Here is a 17,751-nt window from a genome sequence, read left to right as displayed (position 1 = left end):
GTGCTCGGGCAGCTCGACGAGCATCGCTGGTTCAATGGCATGTGCCTCAGTAGTGCAGTAGGCAGCGCGTAAGTCTCATAATCTTAAGGCTTGCCGGCACGATAGCTCAGCGTGTTCGGTCTGAGAGTTATCTGCCCTCTGTAATAAAAGACCGAGTCAACGATGAACTTGAACGGGCGCCATCGGACGTCCGCCCCCAACAAATGCAACGAAAGAAATGAGAAGAAAAAAAAAAAAAAATTGGTGAATGCTCGCTTAGCATGCGGACGGCCCGGGTTCGATTCCCGGCCGGTGCATCGTTCTGCTGTTCTCGCTATAATGCTGCCGCGCCGATTCCTCGCCTGAGCTGCGTCAGCCTCAGGAATGTATAGCAGGATTCGCTGTGAGAGGAACCATACACGCAGCACGCAATAGACCGTACTTGAACGGTCGCATGCTATTTCTGAACTCTGACGTCGGCCTGTCCCAACAGGCCGCTGTGTTCAGGTGCCGCAAGGGCGATGTACTGTAACCTCGGGCAGTGCTGCGTTCCGTTGAAAAAGCTGCGGCAGCAGTTTAATCTAGCAAGTAGGGAAAGCACGTGTAGCAACACAACAGATTCTTGAGAAAGCGCGAACTGTCTATCTCTAATATGAGAGACTTACCAAGTTTTCTGTAACGTTACTTGCAACGTGCCTCGGTAGCGCAGTAGGTAGCGCGTAAGTCTCATAATCTTAAGGTCGTGAGTTCGATCCTCACCCAGGGCATTTAATTTGCTGTACATCATGGCTGAATTAACGGCGTTGCTGTTGCTAGGGAACGAACTTAATTGTCGTTCGTTATCCATAAGGAGTCTACGCCTCAGCGTCAATACGTTTATTTCCAATTATGACAACGTACAACTTTGATCTTTCTCTTCCCTTGTTAGGAGTAAAATAATGAATAGTCAATTTCGGGCTGTGCGCCATGCCAGTCTGTAGGCGCAAATATGCTCGCAAACGGAGAACTGCACTGAGTCCAGATTCAGCACGAAATACGAGAGGAGACGGAGAAAAGCTCACGCTTATCGAGCAAATCCGGTGTGGTCTAGTGGCTAGGATACCTGGCTTTCACCCAGGAGGCCCGGGTTCGGTTCCCGGTACCGGAACGGAAGTTTTTGCGCACACAACGCTCCATGTTTTGGCCTTCGAACTGTCGTTTGTCGCCCACCTTCCGAAGCTTCGACCGAACGTAATCGGGGAAAACAGGCACATGATGCAATTACTGTCGGCACCGGAATAAAGGGAGAAGAGGCACTGGTCCGTTGTTGGGCTGCTACCAGCGTCAGTGGGAAGTCGGTGAAGTCGCCAGTTGCGCCAGAAGCCAGAAATTACCGTAGTACGCCTACACACGCGTTCCAGTTATTTACATTGCTTGCAGCCGCTCCATCCACAACGAGCGTGAGCCCGGATAGCTCAGTCGGTAGAGCATTAGGCTTTTAACCTAAGGGTCCAGGGTTCAAGTCCCTGTCTGGGCGAAGATTTTAACGTTTCCGTAATGGCTCGTCTCGTAGCGATGGTAGCCCTGCCGTAATCAGTGCACGGAGTTCGTTTCCTGTCAACATTCTGCGCAGACCCAGGGAAACTTGGGTTACGAGCAGTCGTGGCCGAGTGGTTAAGGCGTCTGACTAGAAATCAGATTCCCTCTGGGAGCGTAGGTTCGAGTCCTACCGACTGCGTCGGATTTTTCTTTTTTTGTTTAAGAACAACGAGCAGAAAATTTCGCAGATTGCCTGTCGTTTTGGTACCTCTCCACACCTCGCCTCTCACAGCCGTTTATAGTGCCTGTCCTTTTGATAAGGGCGAATTCCAAGCGTCAGCTTTCGCGTCAGCCGAGCAAAGTCGGGACAAGTCGGGACATACTACAGGATGGTCTGCGTGGAGCTACGACGAAAAAAACCTTCATTTAACAGCACGCGGCTCACATACTCATACGAAAAAAACTAGCGCCACTTGCGGTGGCCGGGAATCGAACCCGGATCAACTGCTTGGAAGGCAACTATGCTCACCATTACACCACCACCGCACAGCCGCTGCTCGCAACGCCCCGCTGTGTCGCCTTCCTGCCCGCCAGCAGCGGCCCACGGTGATAGTAGCTGCAGGCGCTTTTCGAGGTAGGAGGGCGCATCCACACGCATTCGGGTAGCGCCTCCACGCACGCTGCGTCTTTGGGCAAGACTAGTCGCCGCGGCCGCAAGGTTACTCACACGATAGAGATGAGCATTCGTTTTAAGGCAGTGTAGTGGAGCACTCCGCGTGTGTAGCAGTTTTTTCGGTTGTATCCGACGTCGCTGGGTGGCAATCCCACTTTCCCCTGCAGAAAAGTGCTCGGGCAGCTCGACGAGCATCGCTGGTTCAATGGCATGTGCCTCAGTAGTGCAGTAGGCAGCGCGTAAGTCTCATAATCTTAAGGCTTGCCGGCACGATAGCTCAGCGTGTTCGGTCTGAGAGTTATCTGCCCTCTGTAATAAAAGACCGAGTCAACGATGAACTTGAACGGGCGCCATCGGACGTCCGCCCCCAACAAATGCAACGAAAGAAATGAGAAGAAAAAAAAAAAAAAAATTGGTGAATGCTCGCTTAGCATGCGGACGGCCCGGGTTCGATTCCCGGCCGGTGCATCGTTCTGCTGTTCTCGCTATAATGCTGCCGCGCCGATTCCTCGCCTGAGCTGCGTCAGCCTCAGGAATGTATAGCAGGATTCGCTGTGAGAGGAACCATACACGCAGCACGCAATAGACCGTACTTGAACGGTCGCATGCTATTTCTGAACTCTGACGTCGGCCTGTCCCAACAGGCCGCTGTGTTCAGGTGCCGCAAGGGCGATGTACTGTAACCTCGGGCAGTGCTGCGTTCCGTTGAAAAAGCTGCGGCAGCAGTTTAATCTAGCAAGTAGGGAAAGCACGTGTAGCAACACAACAGATTCTTGAGAAAGCGCGAACTGTCTATCTCTAATATGAGAGACTTACCAAGTTTTCTGTAACGTTACTTGCAACGTGCCTCGGTAGCGCAGTAGGTAGCGCGTAAGTCTCATAATCTTAAGGTCGTGAGTTCGATCCTCACCCAGGGCATTTAATTTGCTGTACATCATGGCTGAATTAACGGCGTTGCTGTTGCTAGGGAACGAACTTAATTGTCGTTCGTTATCCATAAGGAGTCTACGCCTCAGCGTCAATACGTTTATTTCCAATTATGACAACGTACAACTTTGATCTTTCTCTTCCCTTGTTAGGAGTAAAATAATGAATAGTCAATTTCGGGCTGTGCGCCATGCCAGTCTGTAGGCGCAAATATGCTCGCAAACGGAGAACTGCACTGAGTCCAGATTCAGCACGAAATACGAGAGGAGACGGAGAAAAGCTCACGCTTATCGAGCAAATCCGGTGTGGTCTAGTGGCTAGGATACCTGGCTTTCACCCAGGAGGCCCGGGTTCGGTTCCCGGTACCGGAACGGAAGTTTTTGCGCACACAACGCTCCATGTTTTGGCCTTCGAACTGTCGTTTGTCGCCCACCTTCCGAAGCTTCGACCGAACGTAATCGGGGAAAACAGGCACATGATGCAATTACTGTCGGCACCGGAATAAAGGGAGAAGAGGCACTGGTCCGTTGTTGGGCTGCTACCAGCGTCAGTGGGAAGTCGGTGAAGTCGCCAGTTGCGCCAGAAGCCAGAAATTACCGTAGTACGCCTACACACGCGTTCCAGTTATTTACATTGCTTGCAGCCGCTCCATCCACAACGAGCGTGAGCCCGGATAGCTCAGTCGGTAGAGCATTAGGCTTTTAACCTAAGGGTCCAGGGTTCAAGTCCCTGTCCGGGCGAAGATTTTAACGTTTCCGTAATGGCTCGTCTCGTAGCGATGGTAGCCCTGCCGTAATCAGTGCACGGAGTTCGTTTCCTGTCAACATTCTGCGCAGACCCAGGGAAACTTGGGTTACGAGCAGTCGTGGCCGAGTGGTTAAGGCGTCTGACTAGAAATCAGATTCCCTCTGGGAGCGTAGGTTCGAGTCCTACCGACTGCGTCGGATTTTTCTTTTTTTGTTTAAGAACAACGAGCAGAAAATTTCGCAGATTGCCTGTCGTTTTGGTACCTCTCCACACCTCGCCTCTCACAGCCGTTTATAGTGCCTGTCCTTTTGATAAGGGCGAATTCCAAGCGTCAGCTTTCGCGTCAGCCGAGCAAAGTCGGGACAAGTCGGGACATACTACAGGATGGTCTGCGTGGAGCTACGACGAAAAAAACCTTCATTTAACAGCACGCGGCTCACATACTCATACGAAAAAAACTAGCGCCACTTGCGGTGGCCGGGAATCGAACCCGGATCAACTGCTTGGAAGGCAACTATGCTCACCATTACACCACCACCGCACAGCCGCTGCTCGCAACGCCCCGCTGTGTCGCCTTCCTGCCCGCCAGCAGCGGCCCACGGTGATAGTAGCTGCAGGCGCTTTTCGAGGTAGGAGGGCGCATCCACACGCATTCGGGTAGCGCCTCCACGCACGCTGCGTCTTTGGGCAAGACTAGTCGCCGCGGCCGCAAGGTTACTCACACGATAGAGATGAGCATTCGTTTTAAGGCAGTGTAGTGGAGCACTCCGCGTGTGTAGCAGTTTTTTCGGTTGTATCCGACGTCGCTGGGTGGCAATCCCACTTTCCCCTGCAGAAAAGTGCTCGGGCAGCTCGACGAGCATCGCTGGTTCAATGGCATGTGCCTCAGTAGTGCAGTAGGCAGCGCGTAAGTCTCATAATCTTAAGGCTTGCCGGCACGATAGCTCAGCGTGTTCGGTCTGAGAGTTATCTGCCCTCTGTAATAAAAGACCGAGTCAACGATGAACTTGAACGGGCGCCATCGGACGTCCGCCCCCAACAAATGCAACGAAAGAAATGAGAAGAAAAAAAAAAAAAAATTGGTGAATGCTCGCTTAGCATGCGGACGGCCCGGGTTCGATTCCCGGCCGGTGCATCGTTCTGCTGTTCTCGCTATAATGCTGCCGCGCCGATTCCTCGCCTGAGCTGCGTCAGCCTCAGGAATGTATAGCAGGATTCGCTGTGAGAGGAACCATACACGCAGCACGCAATAGACCGTACTTGAACGGTCGCATGCTATTTCTGAACTCTGACGTCGGCCTGTCCCAACAGGCCGCTGTGTTCAGGTGCCGCAAGGGCGATGTACTGTAACCTCGGGCAGTGCTGCGTTCCGTTGAAAAAGCTGCGGCAGCAGTTTAATCTAGCAAGTAGGGAAAGCACGTGTAGCAACACAACAGATTCTTGAGAAAGCGCGAACTGTCTATCTCTAATATGAGAGACTTACCAAGTTTTCTGTAACGTTACTTGCAACGTGCCTCGGTAGCGCAGTAGGTAGCGCGTAAGTCTCATAATCTTAAGGTCGTGAGTTCGATCCTCACCCAGGGCATTTAATTTGCTGTACATCATGGCTGAATTAACGGCGTTGCTGTTGCTAGGGAACGAACTTAATTGTCGTTCGTTATCCATAAGGAGTCTACGCCTCAGCGTCAATACGTTTATTTCCAATTATGACAACGTACAACTTTGATCTTTCTCTTCCCTTGTTAGGAGTAAAATAATGAATAGTCAATTTCGGGCTGTGCGCCATGCCAGTCTGTAGGCGCAAATATGCTCGCAAACGGAGAACTGCACTGAGTCCAGATTCAGCACGAAATACGAGAGGAGACGGAGAAAAGCTCACGCTTATCGAGCAAATCCGGTGTGGTCTAGTGGCTAGGATACCTGGCTTTCACCCAGGAGGCCCGGGTTCGGTTCCCGGTACCGGAACGGAAGTTTTTGCGCACACAACGCTCCATGTTTTGGCCTTCGAACTGTCGTTTGTCGCCCACCTTCCGAAGCTTCGACCGAACGTAATCGGGGAAAACAGGCACATGATGCAATTACTGTCGGCACCGGAATAAAGGGAGAAGAGGCACTGGTCCGTTGTTGGGCTGCTACCAGCGTCAGTGGGAAGTCGGTGAAGTCGCCAGTTGCGCCAGAAGCCAGAAATTACCGTAGTACGCCTACACACGCGTTCCAGTTATTTACATTGCTTGCAGCCGCTCCATCCACAACGAGCGTGAGCCCGGATAGCTCAGTCGGTAGAGCATTAGGCTTTTAACCTAAGGGTCCAGGGTTCAAGTCCCTGTCTGGGCGAAGATTTTAACGTTTCCGTAATGGCTCGTCTCGTAGCGATGGTAGCCCTGCCGTAATCAGTGCACGGAGTTCGTTTCCTGTCAACATTCTGCGCAGACCCAGGGAAACTTGGGTTACGAGCAGTCGTGGCCGAGTGGTTAAGGCGTCTGACTAGAAATCAGATTCCCTCTGGGAGCGTAGGTTCGAGTCCTACCGACTGCGTCGGATTTTTCTTTTTTTGTTTAAGAACAACGAGCAGAAAATTTCGCAGATTGCCTGTCGTTTTGGTACCTCTCCACACCTCGCCTCTCACAGCCGTTTATAGTGCCTGTCCTTTTGATAAGGGCGAATTCCAAGCGTCAGCTTTCGCGTCAGCCGAGCAAAGTCGGGACAAGTCGGGACATACTACAGGATGGTCTGCGTGGAGCTACGACGAAAAAAACCTTCATTTAACAGCACGCGGCTCACATACTCATACGAAAAAAACTAGCGCCACTTGCGGTGGCCGGGAATCGAACCCGGATCAACTGCTTGGAAGGCAACTATGCTCACCATTACACCACCACCGCACAGCCGCTGCTCGCAACGCCCCGCTGTGTCGCCTTCCTGCCCGCCAGCAGCGGCCCACGGTGATAGTAGCTGCAGGCGCTTTTCGAGGTAGGAGGGCGCATCCACACGCATTCGGGTAGCGCCTCCACGCACGCTGCGTCTTTGGGCAAGACTAGTCGCCGCGGCCGCAAGGTTACTCACACGATAGAGATGAGCATTCGTTTTAAGGCAGTGTAGTGGAGCACTCCGCGTGTGTAGCAGTTTTTTCGGTTGTATCCGACGTCGCTGGGTGGCAATCCCACTTTCCCCTGCAGAAAAGTGCTCGGGCAGCTCGACGAGCATCGCTGGTTCAATGGCATGTGCCTCAGTAGTGCAGTAGGCAGCGCGTAAGTCTCATAATCTTAAGGCTTGCCGGCACGATAGCTCAGCGTGTTCGGTCTGAGAGTTATCTGCCCTCTGTAATAAAAGACCGAGTCAACGATGAACTTGAACGGGCGCCATCGGACGTCCGCCCCCAACAAATGCAACGAAAGAAATGAGAAGAAAAAAAAAAAAAAAATTGGTGAATGCTCGCTTAGCATGCGGACGGCCCGGGTTCGATTCCCGGCCGGTGCATCGTTCTGCTGTTCTCGCTATAATGCTGCCGCGCCGATTCCTCGCCTGAGCTGCGTCAGCCTCAGGAATGTATAGCAGGATTCGCTGTGAGAGGAACCATACACGCAGCACGCAATAGACCGTACTTGAACGGTCGCATGCTATTTCTGAACTCTGACGTCGGCCTGTCCCAACAGGCCGCTGTGTTCAGGTGCCGCAAGGGCGATGTACTGTAACCTCGGGCAGTGCTGCGTTCCGTTGAAAAAGCTGCGGCAGCAGTTTAATCTAGCAAGTAGGGAAAGCACGTGTAGCAACACAACAGATTCTTGAGAAAGCGCGAACTGTCTATCTCTAATATGAGAGACTTACCAAGTTTTCTGTAACGTTACTTGCAACGTGCCTCGGTAGCGCAGTAGGTAGCGCGTAAGTCTCATAATCTTAAGGTCGTGAGTTCGATCCTCACCCAGGGCATTTAATTTGCTGTACATCATGGCTGAATTAACGGCGTTGCTGTTGCTAGGGAACGAACTTAATTGTCGTTCGTTATCCATAAGGAGTCTACGCCTCAGCGTCAATACGTTTATTTCCAATTATGACAACGTACAACTTTGATCTTTCTCTTCCCTTGTTAGGAGTAAAATAATGAATAGTCAATTTCGGGCTGTGCGCCATGCCAGTCTGTAGGCGCAAATATGCTCGCAAACGGAGAACTGCACTGAGTCCAGATTCAGCACGAAATACGAGAGGAGACGGAGAAAAGCTCACGCTTATCGAGCAAATCCGGTGTGGTCTAGTGGCTAGGATACCTGGCTTTCACCCAGGAGGCCCGGGTTCGGTTCCCGGTACCGGAACGGAAGTTTTTGCGCACACAACGCTCCATGTTTTGGCCTTCGAACTGTCGTTTGTCGCCCACCTTCCGAAGCTTCGACCGAACGTAATCGGGGAAAACAGGCACATGATGCAATTACTGTCGGCACCGGAATAAAGGGAGAAGAGGCACTGGTCCGTTGTTGGGCTGCTACCAGCGTCAGTGGGAAGTCGGTGAAGTCGCCAGTTGCGCCAGAAGCCAGAAATTACCGTAGTACGCCTACACACGCGTTCCAGTTATTTACATTGCTTGCAGCCGCTCCATCCACAACGAGCGTGAGCCCGGATAGCTCAGTCGGTAGAGCATTAGGCTTTTAACCTAAGGGTCCAGGGTTCAAGTCCCTGTCCGGGCGAAGATTTTAACGTTTCCGTAATGGCTCGTCTCGTAGCGATGGTAGCCCTGCCGTAATCAGTGCACGGAGTTCGTTTCCTGTCAACATTCTGCGCAGACCCAGGGAAACTTGGGTTACGAGCAGTCGTGGCCGAGTGGTTAAGGCGTCTGACTAGAAATCAGATTCCCTCTGGGAGCGTAGGTTCGAGTCCTACCGACTGCGTCGGATTTTTCTTTTTTTGTTTAAGAACAACGAGCAGAAAATTTCGCAGATTGCCTGTCGTTTTGGTACCTCTCCACACCTCGCCTCTCACAGGCGTTTATAGTGCCTGTCCTTTTGATAAGGGCGAATTCCAAGCGTCAGCTTTCGCGTCAGCCGAGCAAAGTCGGGACAAGTCGGGACATACTACAGGATGGTCTGCGTGGAGCTACGACGAAAAAAACCTTCATTTAACAGCACGCGGCTCACATACTCATACGAAAAAAACTAGCGCCACTTGCGGTGGCCGGGAATCGAACCCGGATCAACTGCTTGGAAGGCAACTATGCTCACCATTACACCACCACCGCACAGCCGCTGCACGCAACGCCCCGCTGTGTCGCCTTCCTGCTCGCCAGCAGCGGCCCACGGTGATAGTAGCTGCAGGCGCTTTTCGAGGTAGGAGGGCGCATCCACACGCATTCGGGTAGCGCCTCCACGCACGCTGCGTCTTTGGGCAAGACTAGTCGCCGCGAAAGTTCCGCTTTAGACGCCGTGCAGTGTGGACGTGCCTAGTCTTCCGCTCCGCCGTAGCGTTACGTATAGTGGACTATCGTTTTTGTTACGTGTTGTGTTGCAACTTCTGAGAGTATTTCTCCGTCGTTGTTTCGTACCTTGTGTTACTTTCTGTCCTTATTTCAGTGTTTTTTGTGTAGCGGTTTCGACCGCATATTTTGAAAATGTCGTCCCAGGTTATTCCTCGTCAGGCTACAGTTAGTTTTGCTTTTGACAAGTCAACCCGCCATGTGCAACCTAGTTCTCTTGAGATTCATGATTGGTTGGTAGATACCTTTGGTGTTCATTCGGATCAGGTGCACACTGCTTATTTTGATACCGAACTGTATGTTTTCTTTGTTAAGTTTATGGACCCACTTCAGGTTGATAAAATTCTTTCTAAATATGGTCATCAAGTTCTCTTTCGGCATCGGGATGATTCTGTAAGTACCGTGCTGCTTTCCAATGCTTCCATCACGTATACCAATGTTCGTGTTTACAACCTTCCACCGGAGGTGGATAATGTCTATCTTAAGGAGGGTCTACAGAAGTATGGTGAAGTAAAGAGCATTCGCCTTGAACGCTGGTCAAGCCAACATCGCCTGCAATGTTACAGTGGTATTCGTTCAGTCGAAATGCACGTTAAGCAGAATATTCCATCTCACCTGCAGATCGGTGGATATCGTGTCCATGTAACATATAGTGGTCAGGTTGGCACCTGTTTTTTGTGCAATGAAAGTGGTCACGTGCGTACCGACTGTCCGCGGAGAGTTTTTGTTTTAAAAAATTCTCTCGAACAGCGTCGCAAGTTAACGGTCGCTGACCTCGTTGCAGGTGGTTCTGCTCTTGGTGTAGCACAGTCCAGTGGTAGTAGCGCCCCGCCACAGGTTTTGCGCACCCCTGATACAGAATTTCCTCCTTTGCGTGCTAAATCTGATGTTGTTCCGTCTGTCCCTCAGGTGGGTGTGCCACTTTTGAATAATAAGAGGCGTCGCCCACACGATGGAAATAGTACGGATGAGGATCTCCCTGAGATGCCCCAGTCCGAGCGACCGGCATCCTCCGAGCCACTGTGTACTGTAGCTGCTCCCTGCCCTCCTGAGGTAGCGGTTCCGGTGGCGGCTGCTGGCGCCCCTCCGGCCTCCGACGCAGCTTCTCTCGAGTCGGGTCGTCGGTCGGGCCTGTTGGCGCCGTCTTCCGAACCGACTTCGATGTCACAACAAGTGGAGCCGCGACAACTTCCTGCTTCGCTGCCCCATACCTCTGCCAGCGGAGCTGCTCCGCTTCCTTCCAACTCTGCGGCCTCGGACCTTCCTGCTCACGTTTCGCCTCCGTGCAGTCCATGTTTGCCGGAAGCTAGTGCAGGTGTTGACCATTCCGTTTTGTCGGATGTTTCCCCCGCGACCCCGGATCCCGCATGTGGACCGGCGCGGGTGGTGTCGGATACAGAACTTGACCCTCCTACGTCACCGGCGGCTGAAGTTTCCTTGCCCGTCAGCCGACGCAAGTTACGCGTTCAGCCGAACGTTAATGCTGTTCGTAAAAAACCGAAACGTAAGGGATCCGCGGAACGGGGTAGCAGTCCCCCTCCCTCGGATGCCTCCGTCACCCCTGCTATGGACTGTGACGCTGGTGGGTCGGTGTAGGTGATTTGTTTTCTCGCTTTTCTCTCTATGGTTCAAGCATACACCTTTCTTACCTTAAATGTTAACCGTATTGAGTCCGACGTTCGCATTGCCTCTTTGCGGCAGTTTATTTACGACGCCTGTGCGGACGTAGTGTTTTTGCAGGAAGTGTTGTTTTCTGATCTCTCTCTACCTGGATTTCAAACGGTTTTTAATGTCGCGCCGGAATATTCAACAGGAACTGCTCTTTTCTTTCGAGAGGGCATTCCTATTACTGACATTGAATTCCTTGACTCTGGCCGTGGGATTGGTTGTCGTCTTTTTGATCTCCGCCTCGTTGTTTTGTATGCCCCCTCTGGTTCGGGTCACACTGTGGCTCGATCGCGCTTTTATAAAGAAGAGCTTATTTATCTTTTGCGCCAGAGTCCTCGGAGTCTCCTGCTCGGAGGCGATTTTAATTGTGTTTTACGCCCTGCAGACCAGTCCCCCAATTTTAATTATTGCCGTGATTTACATGACTTAGTTCGTACGATGCATCTGCGTGATGTTTGGGAACACAAATATCCAACCCTGGTGAAATATACGTTTTTTACCGCGTCCTCATGCAGTAGACTCGACAGATCTATTTATCTGATTTTTTATGTGATAAAATTCTTTCTGTCGATGTTATTCCTACTAGTTTTTCTGACCATTGTGCTTTTACTGCAACTGTAAATCTTAGTCGCCAACCTGCAAAACTTTATCGTTCCCAGTGGATGTTAAATGTTTCCCACCTTGCCGACAGTGCTATGGATGATGTTATAAGTGGCGTGTGGGAGCGATGTCTTCGCTCTGTCCCGCGATACCCCTCCTTGCTGGTTTGGTGGACTGCGTTTGCCAAGCCCAAGATTCGTCAGACTTTGATTTTCTACTGTGCTGCTAGGACGCGTGATTTTAAGAACACGTATGAATATTACTACTCTGTCCTGCGTGAACTATATGACGCGGCGGGTACCTCTCCTCTGCGGATCCATGATGTTCGTCGTATTAAAGCCAAGCTCTTGAGCCTTAAACGACGACAGATGGATGGTCTGCGAGTTAAGTCGAAACCTCACTCTCTTGTTGAAGGTGAACTGACATCCTTGTACCACCTGCTACGGCATCAGACTCGTCGTCGTCGCTCCTTCATCTCTTCTCTTACGGTGGATGATGGGCGACAGCTTAGTGCACAGGAGGAAATGGTTCGTGCTCTTCATCAGTATTACACTAGTCTCTATTCTGCCGATGATTCTGGTGAGTCTCTTTCGGATGATGTCTTTGGGGATCTAACTGCGACGATCGCGCCTGACGCGAACGGCGAATTTCTCCGGGAGTTCCAGGTAGATGATGTTTTCGATTTTATTGCTCGCTCTCCGTCCAGTAAATCGCCGGGTCCAGACGGCCTGCCTAAAGAATTTTATCTCCGTTTTTGGCCTCTTTTGGGTGGCATTTTTACGCAGATTTTAAATGAGATTGTCAGAGGGATGGATGTGCCTGCCGATTTTAAAGTAGGGAAAATTGTTTTAATTCCGAAGTCCTCTGGTCGTTTATCTGCTGCCAATCTTCGTCCGCTCACATTGCTGAATTTTGACTATAAGACAGCTGCTAGAGCGCTCAATAGCCGGCTGTCTTCTCTGCTTCGGGGTGTGATTGGTGCACATCAATGTTGTTTTCTTGATAGATCTATTCTGACACCAGTAGCCGAATATCGGGATGTTGTCTCGGTTGCGGCGGTTACAAACGTACATTGTGCCTTTGCCTTCCTTGATTTTTATAAGGCTTTTGATCACGTCAGTCATGTGTTTTTAGATCGTGTTTTAGGTACAATAGGTTTTAACGCTTCATCACGTGGTGTTCTTGGCAATTTGTACAGGGGAATAACAGCTCGGGTGTCAGTCAATGGGCAGCTGACGCCGCCCATTGCTATCCGCCGCGGAGTGCCTCAGGGTAGTCCGCTCTCTATGTCTTTATTCGTTTTGTCCCTGGAACCGCTGCTTCGGACTATTGCTCTCAAGCTTCAGGGTATGTCCCTCTCTGGTGGGAAGCTCTCGGTTAAGGCATATGCGGATGATGTCGTTGTTCTCCTCCGTCAACGAGATGATATCCCGTTGTTGAAAGGGGCAGTTGATGCATACTGTCGTGTCTCTGGAGCGCGTCTCAATCAGGGTAAATGTAAGTTCCTTGATATTCGAGGATTTCGCGATGCTGACGTCCCTTGGGCCACTTTTGTCGATCGCCATACGTCCTTGGGGATTATCATTGATCGGTGTCCTCTAAAAATGGCGGCTCTCAATTGGAAATCTGTCACCGAGAAGATACAGGGGGCTCTGATGGTCCATGAGCAGCGCTCTGCTACCATTTTGCAAAAAGTCCGAATTTTAGACACCTACGTCCTATGTAAAGCTTATTATGTTGCTCAGCTGTTCCCACTTCCCATGATGGTGGCGAAAAGGTTGCGCCAATTGTCTAGCAGGTTTATATGGAAGGGCCATCTATTCAAGTTACGTTACGAGGTAATGACGAAACCGCGTCTCTCCGGAGGCTTGGGCCTCTCTGACATTACTCGCAAGGCGTCTGCTTTGTACGTCCGCCGAACGACTCTAATTGTTACGCAAGAAGTGACTTCAATTACATCCAGGCTTTTTACTGTTGTGCGTCCGGCGAGCCTTGCTCCACCTGTCGATGTCGGACGCCTAAATTTTAAGTTGAAACACATTCGGGAATTTTACATTGCGGTGAGTTACCTCGGTGACGTCTTCTTGCGGCGACCGGTGCCAACGACCAAGAGCTTGATTGCCCGCTGGGAGGGGCTGGCCAGTCCAAATCCAATAGAACTGGCGTCTCCATCCGTGTCCTGGAGGAACGTCTGGAAGAACGTTAGTCTGCCGATCCACTCTATGGCCGTGGCGTCCACGTGGTATAGGGTAATAAATAATTTGGTTCCCACCAATGTACGACTGCACCGTATTGGTCTTTCTGACACGGACACCTGTACTCGGTGTGGTCTCCTGGATACCCTTGAACATCGATTCACCTGCTGTGGGCACCTTGCTAATTGGCGTTGGCTCAGGAAACAACTTGCTTTTGTCACTAGGTCTGCTGAAGCCGCTTATACTATTGACATCATCGTCCGGCCCGATTCTTCCTTTTTTCCGCGGACGAAGCTCCATACCGTCATGTGGTTGATTGGCCATTTCGTACATTTTGTCAACAGTTGTCATGAAGAGGATGGACACCTAGCGTTTCGGCAGTACATGCTTACTGCTTACTGGCAGCGCTTGCGATTGCCAGGCCTCCGAGATGATTTTGCCAATATGCTTAGCCTGACATTTGAAAGAGAGGGTGTTGGCTAAGGTCACCTGTGTGAGCCATTTTCTTTTATACTGTTTCTGAATTTGCCGCCTTTATGTATGTTTCTTCTCTACACCAGGACTGAAGTTTTCGTGTTTTTAACCTTTATTTCAGTAAGCAGTCTACATTATATAGTCATGTTTTAGGATTTTAATTTCAGTACTGTACTTCTTTTGAAGTGGCTGTGTGGTGGATATTCTTTAATATTTTTTTCAATAGATATATTCGTTCGAGTGGTAGAGTGTCTGCTTCAAAAAAAAAAAAAAAAAAAAAAAAAAAAAAAAAAAAAAAAAAAAAAAAGTGGCAGAGCGCTGGTCTAGAAAAAAAAAAAAAAAAAAAAAAAAGGGGTATGATTCCTGCTTAGGGTGCAGGAGGTCCCGGGTTCATATCCCGGACGAGCCGTAGCGTTTTGTGCAAACTGATCGCACGTCAGTGGCTGAGTCAGCGCAAAAAATAAAAAAAAAAAAAAAAAAGTGGCTAGGATACCTGGCTTTCACCCAGGAGGCCCGGGTTCGGTTCCCGGTACCGGAACGGAAGTTTTTGCGCACACAACGCTCCATGTTTTGGCCTTCGAACTGTCGTTTGTCGCCCACCTTCCGAAGCTTCGACCGAACGTAATCGGGGAAAACAGGCACATGATGCAATTACTGTCGGCACCGGAATAAAGGGAGAAGAGGCACTGGTCCGTTGTTGGGCTGCTACCAGCGTCAGTGGGAAGTCGGTGAAGTCGCCAGTTGCGCCAGAAGCCAGAAATTACCGTAGTACGCCTACACACGCGTTCCAGTTATTTACATTGCTTGCAGCCGCTCCATCCACAACGAGCGTGAGCCCGGATAGCTCAGTCGGTAGAGCATTAGGCTTTTAACCTAAGGGTCCAGGGTTCAAGTCCCTGTCCGGGCGAAGATTTTAACGTTTCCGTAATGGCTCGTCTCGTAGCGATGGTAGCCCTGCCGTAATCAGTGCACGGAGTTCGTTTCCTGTCAACATTCTGCGCAGACCCAGGGAAACTTGGGTTACGAGCAGTCGTGGCCGAGTGGTTAAGGCGTCTGACTAGAAATCAGATTCCCTCTGGGAGCGTAGGTTCGAGTCCTACCGACTGCGTCGGATTTTTCTTTTTTTGTTTAAGAACAACGAGCAGAAAATTTCGCAGATTGCCTGTCGTTTTGGTACCTCTCCACACCTCGCCTCTCACAGGCGTTTATAGTGCCTGTCCTTTTGATAAGGGCGAATTCCAAGCGTCAGCTTTCGCGTCAGCCGAGCAAAGTCGGGACAAGTCGGGACATACTACAGGATGGTCTGCGTGGAGCTACGACGAAAAAAACCTTCATTTAACAGCACGCGGCTCACATACTCATACGAAAAAAACTAGCGCCACTTGCGGTGGCCGGGAATCGAACCCGGATCAACTGCTTGGAAGGCAACTATGCTCACCATTACACCACCACCGCACAGCCGCTGCACGCAACGCCCCGCTGTGTCGCCTTCCTGCTCGCCAGCAGCGGCCCACGGTGATAGTAGCTGCAGGCGCTTTTCGAGGTAGGAGGGCGCATCCACACGCATTCGGGTAGCGCCTCCACGCACGCTGCGTCTTTGGGCAAGACTAGTCGCCGCGGCCGCAAGGTTACTCACACGATAGAGATGAGCATTCGTTTTAAGGCAGTGTAGTGGAGCACTCCGCATGTGTAGCAGTTTTTTCGGTTGTATCCGACGTCGCTGGGTGGCAATCCCACTTTCCCCTGCAGAAAAGTGCTCGGGCAGCTCGACGAGCATCGCTGGTTCAATGGCATGTGCCTCAGTAGTGCAGTAGGCAGCGCGTAAGTCTCATAATCTTAAGGCTTGCCGGCACGATAGCTCAGCGTGTTCGGTCTGAGAGTTATCTGCCCTCTGTAATAAAAGACCGAGTCAACGATGAACTTGAACGGGCGCCATCGGACGTCCGCCCCCAACAAATGCAACGAAAGAAATGAGAAGAAAAAAAAAAAAAATTGGTGAATGCTCGCTTAGCATGCGGACGGCCCGGGTTCGATTCCCGGCCGGTGCATCGTTCTGCTGTTCTCGCTATAATGCTGCCGCGCCGATTCCTCGCCTGAGCTGCGTCAGCCTCAGGAATGTATAGCAGGATTCGCTGTGAGAGGAACCATACACGCAGCACGCAATAGACCGTACTTGAACGGTCGCATGCTATTTCTGAACTCTGACGTCGGCCTGTCCCAACAGGCCGCTGTGTTCAGGTGCCGCAAGGGCGATGTACTGTAACCTCGGGCAGTGCTGCGTTCCGTTGAAAAAGCTGCGGCAGCAGTTTAATCTAGCAAGTAGGGAAAGCACGTGTAGCAACACAACAGATTCTTGAGAAAGCGCGAACTGTCTATCTCTAATATGAGAGACTTACCAAGTTTTCTGTAACGTTACTTGCAACGTGCCTCGGTAGCGCAGTAGGTAGCGCGTAAGTCTCATAATCTTAAGGTCGTGAGTTCGATCCTCACCCAGGGCATTTAATTTGCTGTACATCATGGCTGAATTAACGGCGTTGCTGTTGCTAGGGAACGAACTTAATTGTCGTTCGTTATCCATAAGGAGTCTACGCCTCAGCGTCAATACGTTTATTTCCAATTATGACAACGTACAACTTTGATCTTTCTCTTCCCTTGTTAGGAGTAAAATAATGAATAGTCAATTTCGGGCTGTGCGCCATGCCAGTCTGTAGGCGCAAATATGCTCGCAAACGGAGAACTGCACTGAGTCCAGATTCAGCACGAAATACGAGAGGAGACGGAGAAAAGCTCACGCTTATCGAGCAAATCCGGTGTGGTCTAGTGGCTAGGATACCTGGCTTTCACCCAGGAGGCCCGGGTTCGGTTCCCGGTACCGGAACGGAAGTTTTTGCGCACACAACGCTCCATGTTTTGGCCTTCGAACTGTCGTTTGTCGCCCACCTTCCGAAGCTTCGACCGAACGTAATCGGGGAAAACAGGCACATGATGCAATTACTGTCGGCACCGGAATAAAGGGAGAAGAGGCACTGGTCCGTTGTTGGGCTGCTACCAGCGTCAGTGGGAAGTCGGTGAAGTCGCCAGTTGCGCCAGAAGCCAGAAATTACCGTAGTACGCCTACACACGCGTTCCAGTTATTTACATTGCTTGCAGCCGCTCCATCCACAACGAGCGTGAGCCCGGATAGCTCAGTCGGTAGAGCATTAGGCTTTTAACCTAAGGGTCCAGGGTTCAAGTCCCTGTCCGGGCGAAGATTTTAACGTTTCCGTAATGGCTCGTCTCGTAGCGATGGTAGCCCTGCCGTAATCAGTGCACGGAGTTCGTTTCCTGTCAACATTCTGCGCAGACCCAGGGAAACTTGGGTTACGAGCAGTCGTGGCCGAGTGGTTAAGGCGTCTGACTAGAAATCAGATTCCCTCTGGGAGCGTAGGTTCGAGTCCTACCGACTGCGTCGGATTTTTCTTTTTTTGTTTAAGAACAACGAGCAGAAAATTTCGCAGATTGCCTGTCGTTTT

General features: G+C 51.0%; 27 non-coding genes across 27 annotated transcripts; 22 read left to right on the top strand and 5 right to left on the bottom strand.

The window, feature by feature from the left end:
* The first annotated feature begins 673 nt into the window (after positions 1–673).
* Trnam-cau lies at positions 674–746 on the top strand. The gene has a single exon. It is a non-coding gene; the product is annotated as a tRNA-Met (tRNA).
* A 308-nt stretch (positions 747–1,054) lies between these two features.
* Trnae-uuc lies at positions 1,055–1,126 on the top strand. The gene has a single exon. It is a non-coding gene; the product is annotated as a tRNA-Glu (tRNA).
* A 296-nt stretch (positions 1,127–1,422) lies between these two features.
* On the top strand, positions 1,423–1,495 carry Trnak-uuu. Its single transcript has one exon. It is a non-coding gene; the product is annotated as a tRNA-Lys (tRNA).
* Positions 1,496–1,614: 119 nt separating this feature from the next.
* On the top strand, positions 1,615–1,696 carry Trnas-aga. The gene has a single exon. It is a non-coding gene; the product is annotated as a tRNA-Ser (tRNA).
* Positions 1,697–1,971: 275 nt separating this feature from the next.
* On the bottom strand, positions 1,972–2,043 carry Trnag-ucc. Its single transcript has one exon. It is a non-coding gene; the product is annotated as a tRNA-Gly (tRNA).
* Positions 2,044–3,015: 972 nt separating this feature from the next.
* Positions 3,016–3,088, top strand: Trnam-cau. The gene has a single exon. It is a non-coding gene; the product is annotated as a tRNA-Met (tRNA).
* Positions 3,089–3,396: 308 nt separating this feature from the next.
* On the top strand, positions 3,397–3,468 carry Trnae-uuc. The gene has a single exon. It is a non-coding gene; the product is annotated as a tRNA-Glu (tRNA).
* Positions 3,469–3,764: 296 nt separating this feature from the next.
* Positions 3,765–3,837, top strand: Trnak-uuu. The gene has a single exon. It is a non-coding gene; the product is annotated as a tRNA-Lys (tRNA).
* Positions 3,838–3,956: 119 nt separating this feature from the next.
* Positions 3,957–4,038, top strand: Trnas-aga. Its single transcript has one exon. It is a non-coding gene; the product is annotated as a tRNA-Ser (tRNA).
* A 275-nt stretch (positions 4,039–4,313) lies between these two features.
* On the bottom strand, positions 4,314–4,385 carry Trnag-ucc. The gene has a single exon. It is a non-coding gene; the product is annotated as a tRNA-Gly (tRNA).
* A 971-nt stretch (positions 4,386–5,356) lies between these two features.
* Trnam-cau lies at positions 5,357–5,429 on the top strand. Its single transcript has one exon. It is a non-coding gene; the product is annotated as a tRNA-Met (tRNA).
* A 308-nt stretch (positions 5,430–5,737) lies between these two features.
* On the top strand, positions 5,738–5,809 carry Trnae-uuc. The gene has a single exon. It is a non-coding gene; the product is annotated as a tRNA-Glu (tRNA).
* Positions 5,810–6,105: 296 nt separating this feature from the next.
* Trnak-uuu lies at positions 6,106–6,178 on the top strand. Its single transcript has one exon. It is a non-coding gene; the product is annotated as a tRNA-Lys (tRNA).
* Positions 6,179–6,297: 119 nt separating this feature from the next.
* On the top strand, positions 6,298–6,379 carry Trnas-aga. Its single transcript has one exon. It is a non-coding gene; the product is annotated as a tRNA-Ser (tRNA).
* A 275-nt stretch (positions 6,380–6,654) lies between these two features.
* Positions 6,655–6,726, bottom strand: Trnag-ucc. Its single transcript has one exon. It is a non-coding gene; the product is annotated as a tRNA-Gly (tRNA).
* Positions 6,727–7,698: 972 nt separating this feature from the next.
* On the top strand, positions 7,699–7,771 carry Trnam-cau. The gene has a single exon. It is a non-coding gene; the product is annotated as a tRNA-Met (tRNA).
* A 308-nt stretch (positions 7,772–8,079) lies between these two features.
* On the top strand, positions 8,080–8,151 carry Trnae-uuc. Its single transcript has one exon. It is a non-coding gene; the product is annotated as a tRNA-Glu (tRNA).
* Positions 8,152–8,447: 296 nt separating this feature from the next.
* On the top strand, positions 8,448–8,520 carry Trnak-uuu. Its single transcript has one exon. It is a non-coding gene; the product is annotated as a tRNA-Lys (tRNA).
* Positions 8,521–8,639: 119 nt separating this feature from the next.
* Positions 8,640–8,721, top strand: Trnas-aga. Its single transcript has one exon. It is a non-coding gene; the product is annotated as a tRNA-Ser (tRNA).
* Positions 8,722–8,996: 275 nt separating this feature from the next.
* Positions 8,997–9,068, bottom strand: Trnag-ucc. Its single transcript has one exon. It is a non-coding gene; the product is annotated as a tRNA-Gly (tRNA).
* A 6,005-nt stretch (positions 9,069–15,073) lies between these two features.
* On the top strand, positions 15,074–15,146 carry Trnak-uuu. Its single transcript has one exon. It is a non-coding gene; the product is annotated as a tRNA-Lys (tRNA).
* Positions 15,147–15,265: 119 nt separating this feature from the next.
* On the top strand, positions 15,266–15,347 carry Trnas-aga. The gene has a single exon. It is a non-coding gene; the product is annotated as a tRNA-Ser (tRNA).
* A 275-nt stretch (positions 15,348–15,622) lies between these two features.
* Positions 15,623–15,694, bottom strand: Trnag-ucc. Its single transcript has one exon. It is a non-coding gene; the product is annotated as a tRNA-Gly (tRNA).
* A 970-nt stretch (positions 15,695–16,664) lies between these two features.
* On the top strand, positions 16,665–16,737 carry Trnam-cau. The gene has a single exon. It is a non-coding gene; the product is annotated as a tRNA-Met (tRNA).
* Positions 16,738–17,045: 308 nt separating this feature from the next.
* Positions 17,046–17,117, top strand: Trnae-uuc. The gene has a single exon. It is a non-coding gene; the product is annotated as a tRNA-Glu (tRNA).
* A 296-nt stretch (positions 17,118–17,413) lies between these two features.
* On the top strand, positions 17,414–17,486 carry Trnak-uuu. The gene has a single exon. It is a non-coding gene; the product is annotated as a tRNA-Lys (tRNA).
* Positions 17,487–17,605: 119 nt separating this feature from the next.
* On the top strand, positions 17,606–17,687 carry Trnas-aga. Its single transcript has one exon. It is a non-coding gene; the product is annotated as a tRNA-Ser (tRNA).
* Positions 17,688–17,751: the final 64 nt, after the last annotated feature.

The sequence above is a fragment of the Schistocerca piceifrons genome, unplaced genomic scaffold, assembly GCF_021461385.2.
Source record: "Schistocerca piceifrons isolate TAMUIC-IGC-003096 unplaced genomic scaffold, iqSchPice1.1 HiC_scaffold_1040, whole genome shotgun sequence".
NCBI classification, from domain to species: domain Eukaryota; kingdom Metazoa; phylum Arthropoda; class Insecta; order Orthoptera; family Acrididae; genus Schistocerca; species Schistocerca piceifrons.
The sequence above is the reverse complement of the archived record's forward strand: the minus strand, read 5'-3'. Positions and strand labels throughout refer to the sequence as shown.